The sequence below is a fragment of the Poromitra crassiceps genome (assembly GCF_964638095.1).
Source record: "Poromitra crassiceps genome assembly, chromosome: 1".
Lineage (NCBI taxonomy): Eukaryota > Metazoa > Chordata > Actinopteri > Beryciformes > Melamphaidae > Poromitra > Poromitra crassiceps.
Genome location: NC_139623.1, coordinates 27,747,656 through 27,755,914, shown reverse-complemented (window position 1 = coordinate 27,755,914; position 8,259 = coordinate 27,747,656).

Genomic DNA, 8,259 nt, shown 5'->3' with positions numbered 1-8,259 from the left:
TTGTATCATCAGCAAAAAAAAGTTTATTGATATCATTTTCCGTTCTTTAGTTATCAGCCGGAGAAGATAGGTTGATTTCACCAAAAACAGACGTTTCAAACTAGAAGCTGAGATAATGAGCCTTTTGTGAAATGAAGCATTTCAAGCACATCACTGACTCTGAAGCTAATATTTTCTGATGTAGTGACGTGGTGTAGTTGTGTGGTGCCCTGCGTGCCCGACCCCCCTCAACTGCAAACTCCTCCTCCGTGGGAGTGTCTCTGGTGGCTCTGCTCGAATCTCTGCTACCTGCGTCAGGCGACGAATCTCTGCATGGAGCTGGGATAAACTCATCCCCACACTAACACACAGCTTGCATGCCGGCGGAGCTGGGAGAAACTCAGCCCCACACTAACACACAGCCTGCATGCCGGCGGAGCTGGGAGAAACTCATCCCCACACTAACACACAGCGTAACACGCACCCAGCGTCTATTTTCGGAGCGCCCCGCCGTTTTTGTGCGCCGGCTCCCAGCGCGACACCGAAAAGCCAAACCGGACTGCTGAGAATGGTTTGGCTTTTTCGGCTAATCGTGTGGAGAAACTATGCAGCAGAGACAGAGGGGCTCAGTTGTGGGAGCGGATTGGCTGCTGTTCGCAGCTAACGTCAGCTCCAGCCAGAGCAATCTATACGGCTCTGGCTCTGGCTCTCATCGGTTTCTCTTTCATCACGGGGCTTCTTCTGCTGTTTTTCCTCACCTTTCTCTAATCTGGAGAGCACTGTTGCCACCTAATGGGTCCGTAAAATAGCTTATACACATTCAACATCCACCATATTTTTACAGGAGATGCATCAGGCTTTGATCCACGTCCCACCGTCAAAAAACGCAATTGACGTCTTTAGACGTCATTGGCACTCTACGTTACTATTTGAATTGACGTCTTTAGACGTCATTGGCACTCAATGAGTTAATATTATTTTTTTTATTTTTTTTTATATAGAGTATGTACTAGTGTTTCAAACAAATCATCATATGCCATTGAGTTTTTTTGCAGAGAGTTACGTACGACCTGTGCTTGTGTTTCTCTGCCTGGCTTTCTCTGTCTCTGGTGTACTGTCTACTCTATAGTCTAGTCCAGAGCTGCAACAATTAATCCATTAGTTGTCAGCCATCTGATTCCAGTTCTTTTTTCTTTTTTTCTCAATATATATATCCCATTTTTTATCCCATTTTTATCCCCCATTAGTGCTAATTTAATTTATTTATCCTGGTTGCTACTCCACCCTCTGCCGATCTGGGGAGAGCCGAAACTGGCTCCATGCTTCCTCCGAGACATGGGCAGTTAGCCAGCCGCTTCTTTTCACCTGACAGGGGAAGGTTCACCGGTAGGACATAGCACGTGGGAGGTTCACGCTATTCCAACCAGTTCCCCTCCCTCCGAACAGGCGCCATTAACGACCAGAGGAGGAACCACATTAGCAACCAGGATATTGCATGTTTTGGTGAAGGGGGTTCCTATATGAAGGAAACCCCCGGGAGGCACGGGGAGAACATGCAAACTCCACACAGAAAGGCCCTTTTGACGGCACTCGAGGACATGCGGACGGGCACGCATTCCTTCAGCGTTCACAACGTCCCAGGTGGGAATCGAACCCAGGACCTTCGAGCTGTGAGGCGACAGCGCTTACCACTGCACCACCGTACCCCCCCTGATTCCAGTTTCTTAAATGTGAATATTTCGTTTTCTTTACACTCCTGTATGAGAGTAAACTGAATATATTTAGGTTATAGACAGAGGACGTCATCTAGGTCTTTGCGAAACACTGATCAACATTTTTCAACATTTTCTGACATTTTATAGACCAAAAAAAACGAATTGATAATCGTGAAAATAATTTGACAGATTACTCAACATTGACAATGATTTTTTTTATTTAGTTGCAGCCTTAGTCTAGTCTGTAGTATTTTTTGTCAAACTAAAAGATAATCTGAATGTACCACAATTTCTTAGGGAACAAAGCTGTTGGATGGCATGCAAAGCAGGTCTCCTGCTGAGCCTGCAATACAAAAATGTACAATATCGGCAAAACAACAGTTTTTATCGTAAATTTTCACTTGGAGGCATTTGTAATAGAATTTGTATTGAATAAGTTGCATTATGATCAGAAAGACAGAAACATTAGGCCTAGCCCTAGGCTATACTTGCCCCCAGTCTTGCAGAGTAAAATACAACCATTCTAGCTTCAAGAGGTGCAGCCCATGATATGTGTTGCCTAGCAACAGGGCCCTGTCATCAGCTAACTCCTTTTTACCAGTCACGACTAACACAAACACAGCTCATCATCTCTCTTTAGGCAGCCAGTAAATGCAGAACATTTAGGGCTACACTACAACTCTACACTAACTCTTGAGACAGCATATTATGCAATGAAAAATTACCGTACATTATTTCAGGTTCTAACAGTTTATTGACCATTGAACAAAAACACACAAACAGAAATAAAATCTGACTTTAGATTCTTCCATTATTAGAATGCTATTCAACATCAAAACAAATCCTGATATTGCTTTGCTCGAGTTTCCATGTGCAATAGCCTTAATGAAGAACATTGATTCATGTAATCACATAAATTGATTGATTTAGTATGATCGATGGCACTAATATGCCAATACCCTCAACAAATAATACAATGCCCTCAACAATACAAAGTATTGACAATTAAACTGAAAGCTGACAGTATTTTAAGAGTGAATCGAAGGCTACTAATGTATACATTTGAATCTCTGTTTTTGGCGGTTTATCATATCAGCAGTGCATGTTGTCTCAGTATTGATCAGAGCTGGCAAGGATGCAGAGTGCAGACCTCGTCAGCATTACTTGTTGTGACAAACTAAACTGAGCTTTCAATATTGTATGTAAACAAAGGGGGATTTTGTGGCACTGTTGTGGCACTTCTAGGATTAGTGGCAAGCCATCTGCAGAAACTGTTACACTGGACATCATCTGCTCACATAGCCTACTGCCATTTTCAAGACATTGTATGATGAATGTTTGAGGGAGCAGAGCTCATCCAATCCTTTCCCCTCCACCTCCACATTCACAGGCTTAAACACAGCAAGGCCTCAAGACTATCTGCACACCATAGTAGGGCTGCTCGATTATGGCAAAAATCATAATCACGATTATTTTGATTGATATTGAGATCACGATTATTTAACACGATTATTGACATCATTGACATTGAGAACATCATGAATTTATTGAACATTGACACTGGCTTTTCTTTTTAACATTGGATGTCTTTGGATTTTAGATATAATTGAAAATAAATAAATAAATAAGTGAAAATAAATAATAAAAGTGCAAAGATTTAGAAATAAAATAAAAACTAAAATAAATATACAGTATATGTAGGCCTACTATGTTGCAGTGAACTGCCACAACCAACTGCAACTATTAATCTACATTCAATATGTTGGTAAACATCTGAACTAGTAGTCCTTAAACCTCAAATCTAACCAAATGAGAACGCTATTGAGTAACGTTCATTTACATTAGGCTACATTAAATTACTCGTTTGGCAGATGGTTTTATCCAAAGCGACTTACGTTTAGGTTCATAATAGGCTATTGTTAATGTTTATCTGTGAGATCGTTAGCTGTTGAATGCATATTCATGCATCATATCAATGCGGTCGCATTGTAAAGAGTGTCCTGAATCGATGACTGTGTTGTGGCAGGAGTAACTAGATGGGGCTTTGACTTTTTGTTCATTTAGCGTTATTTCTTGGTCATAGACCACTTTGTGAGTGGATTTCAAGTGATTAAACAGAGGGAGAGGTCGTGTTGCGGGGTGCTGCCACGACCTTGCATATCTTCACAGGTGGGTCAAAACTCGCATCGCAATTCCGTGCTGTATAATCGCATCGCTCATCAGTTACACATCAAGAGCGATGTGAATATACAGCACGGAATTGCGATGCGAGTTTTGACCCACCTGTCAATCACAGGCACAGACTTGGAACAAACAGTGCAAGATATGCACAGTGTAAGGACCTTTAAACTCGGCAAAACCATAGTGTTTCCACCCCACATACGTTGTTTCACCTCTCTTCTCGACCAGCGGCTCTCTTTCTGTGAAATAAGCGGGCAGGAGAAACGTGCCTGTGGCTCTTCACACGACAGTCACAACTCAAGCTGGTGTGCTCTTTGGGCTTTGGGGGAGGGGCCGAGCAAGGAAGGGGTGCGCTTGATTTACAACACAAGACAGAACGAGAGAGACAAGAGCCGCAAAATCGTTTGATGTCAATTATCTTGTTTTCATAATCGTGGACAGCCCAAATCGTAATCTAGATTAAAATTCAATTAATCGAGCAGCCCTAACGCATAGGTTGTGTAGCTCTGTTTCATAGCAACAAGTGAAGCAGGTCCCTCAAGCCCTCTTTTCAAAGCTGACCCTAAAAAATGTAGTATGGAGGAGGGATATAGATTGCACTTAGGGTCAGGGATGCACCAATATGAAAATGGTGTCCAATAAAGATAACTAATAATGTGGGAAGCCAGAGTCTATCAGTCTAACGCCTAAGACTCTGGGAAAGATGTCCCATATTTCGGGGTTTACGTTGTTGAGCGGATATGTCCGCCCCAAGACTTCCACTTCCATCATTGTTTACAATGTTCATGCAGCTATATATTATTATTATTGTTATTGTTATTAGCCGAAATGCCATCTGGACCTAGCCTGGATCCAGACCTTCAAAGCCACGCCCACTCCACACAGTTGTGGATTTGGTTGTTCTTGGTCTGGCATTGTCATGTGCAAAAGCTTTTTCTCCGGTTGAAAATCCAATCATGGGCGCTGATTGGCTAACGCTGTTGTCAGTCAGTCTTGCCTGCGAGAGATCGGTGCCTGCTGGAGGTTTATCTGTCTGGGCAGGGAGTAACGTTACGGCGGCCACGGTAAGTGAAGCCCTGCTCGGCCACCCGCCCAAGGAAATGTCCCGACGCAGCCTGGCCTAGCAGAGCTGTTGATAGCTAGGGGGATGTTGATAGATCGATTCATAGCTTGCTTGTTATGTCCAAGTCACGTTTTTCATCAATTGTAAAATTAATTTTGACAATCCGTTGCTTGTTGATATAATTGTTTTACAACTGCCATATTTAGTAGCCAAAGTAGAGATACCTGCTGTGTCTGTTTATGTTATGCATGACTACTACTAGTGCAGTGCTGGCGCCGGTTGCCGTGGACACCTTGGTCTCTAGTGATTGGTGGTTAGGGAAGACCGAAGCCTGCCCCCTCATAGAAATCCTCTGAAGTGACTGCAATTTCAGACTAGAAGAGGAAATGAGTTGATGAGCCAGTCTGAATATGAGGCTAGTCTGGACCTAAAATACCTAATCCACCAGCTCCAACTCCGTTCTTGCGTCAATCACTGGGTTGGGTTTCCATCCAAAGTTATCGCAACTTTTAATCAAATTTTCAGAAAGTCGGCAAAAGAAAATGCGAAATAATGCGCGTTTCCATCACTGCTATTTTGCGAATTATAGAGCTGTCAATCACCTCGTGTTTGAGGCTGTCTGAGCTGCTGATCAGCTGCTAGACCCGATATACAGCTCTATTAAACACATCTAACGTTATTCATTTAAAGTTTCTTGATGATCTACAAGTAGACAAAAGGTACCATAACGCCATTTCTGGATTAACAGGTGACTCGGCAAGCATAACGTTATAATCCACGGAGCAGATAGTAAGTGAATACAATTTCATTCAATTCTAGAAGTGAGTCGCCTCAAAGTTAATATCCCAGTCTTCTTCTGTTTACCACGGCGGGTATTGTGCTGTGTATTTACCATTATACCATGGTCTGGGTGAATACTCGATTCTGATTGGCTGCAAGGTGTCCATTAAAAAGTGATATTGTACAGTGATAATGGACACCTAGCTAAATGGTCTGTTCACCGTTCATATCAATGCGCCATAGTTTCATCAGTGTTATCAGGAGAGCAGTTTGAGCTCTATACCCCCGTTAAGGGTTAATATGACAATTTTGGAACTTGAGAAAAAAATTGAGTCGGTCAAAGTAAGTATTTAAATCACCCCTGTGTGCTCAGTTTATCAAAAATAACTCTTATTTACAATTTTGATTTTCGTTTCGGAGATTTTTTAACCTCGCGTCATCAGGCTCTTCTCGGCGAGAAAGAGGAGATTTCCCTCGCTCGTGCACGAGCCCGGCCTTTGAGAGAGAGAGAGAGAGAGAGAGAGAGAGAGAGAGAGAGAGAGAGAGAGAGAGAGAGAGAGAGAGAGAGAGAGAGAGAGAGAATTTTCGTTTCGGAGATTCCCTCTCCTGAGAGAAGCCGGCTCTGTTCTGGTCAGCTGACAGAAACCGGGCTCTCAGCTGTCAACTGTCAAACCTCCTGTTTACAACTTGCAGCAACCAGCAGCCAGGCGCTCTGGGAGAGCGCGCGCTGCCTCTTATCACTGATACAAATCAAGGGGTCCACCCGCTATGCACAAATCAAGTCAAAGAGGAAAAAGACGAGATCAACAAAAAGAAAACAACGCAATGGGCAGTTAACAGCAACACACTGAGAGACGTCCTTGTACAAAACATACCTGGACTCCAACATACTGAAAGCAGATAGTTTTCACTCTACTCCTGCCTCGCGCCATTTACGTCTTATAAGACCCGCAGACGTTAACGCAGAGAGTTCTCTCTGCATGTCACCACATACAGCCCCCGCTGCTCTGTGTTACTTCCTGAAACTCGATCGCTCTTAAATGTTAATATACTTGGCCAATACGTATCTATCATACAAAATAAAGCAAGCTGCCAAACGGTAATGTCTTCATTTAATGTAGAACGCAAAACATCGTTAAACCCGCATTCCTGTGATAAAGTTAACGTTTGAGTCGGCTTTAAAACGGAGGGTGGTGGAATAGTGGGAGGGACTATTTTATTTCGTGGAAGACTGATTTACAGTATGAATAACAGACATTTAGCCATTTAGATTGCTTTATTTATTACACATGGAAATATAAATGACTGGTCTTATTGTTTTGTTGGCAAGTGACCATGGTATAAGCGGGTTAATGCACTTCGAGGTGTACATTATCACTTTTTAAGGGACTTCGCGGAGGCAACCATCCTCGGCTTCGCCTCGGACGGTTCACGCCTCTCGCGTCGTCCCTTAAAAAGTGATAATGTACACCTCGTCGTACATTAACCCTTACTTATTTACCGTGTGTAGGCTACACGGCATGTCATGTTTTGCAGTGATCAACGCAAATGGCGTGTTTTTTTTAATGGAGAGACAACGGAATATCGCTTCATCTGTTTCCACCGCACATTTCGCATTTTCCTTTTATCGATACACCCGACTTTTCCGCCTCCCTCAAGCGTGAAAACGTTTTTGCGATATTTGGAGGTTTTTGCGAATTAGGCAGCAAATTTAAATTTCGCATAAAAACAGGTGGATGGAAACCCGACTAATCTTGGCGGGGACATATCCGCTCAACACCGGAAACCCCAAAATATCGGTTGTCTGTCCCAGAGTTGTCAGATTGATAGACTCTGGGTTCCCAGATTGATCACCCGATAACCGATAATTACCGATGTTGATATGATCAGATCTGTATAAAAATAAGTTTATATGATGATAAAATGTTGTACATACTGAAAAACACATGTAAACACTGAATTTGAAAAATAAATGTTTGTATTTCCAAATACAAACAAATACAAATGTATTTCCAAAACATTTGGAAAAGCCCATAAAACATAGATTTAGTACACCGTTTCCTCTCAATTAAAATGTTTTGGGCCGATACCAATAAACATTAACATTGCTGTTTTTGTGCTCATCGGACCGATTCCGAATCAGATATAAAAAAATGACTATCAGCAGCCAATACCGATATGATTGCTAAAATATCGTGCATCCCTAATTGCACTATAAACAGTTCTTGTTATGTAGTTTGGTTAGCTAAACATCTTGAAATTAAGACAACCAACTGTTGAGTTATGGGCAGTCACCACATAAATGATCCAGAACAGATCCAAATGGAGTGCACAGCTGATGGAGTGGCAAACAGTGATTACGCCATGCACCATTAGCATTTTTTTATTATTTTACTTTACACAGACGATTAACCAGTCATTTTTACCACGGCACTGGACCAGTGCGCTCATGCTGGGCTCATGAGATGGAAAAGTCAGGACAGTCAGTCAGTCAGTCACCCATGGATGTTTAGTGAGTTTAGTGGGGAAACGGCCGTAGCT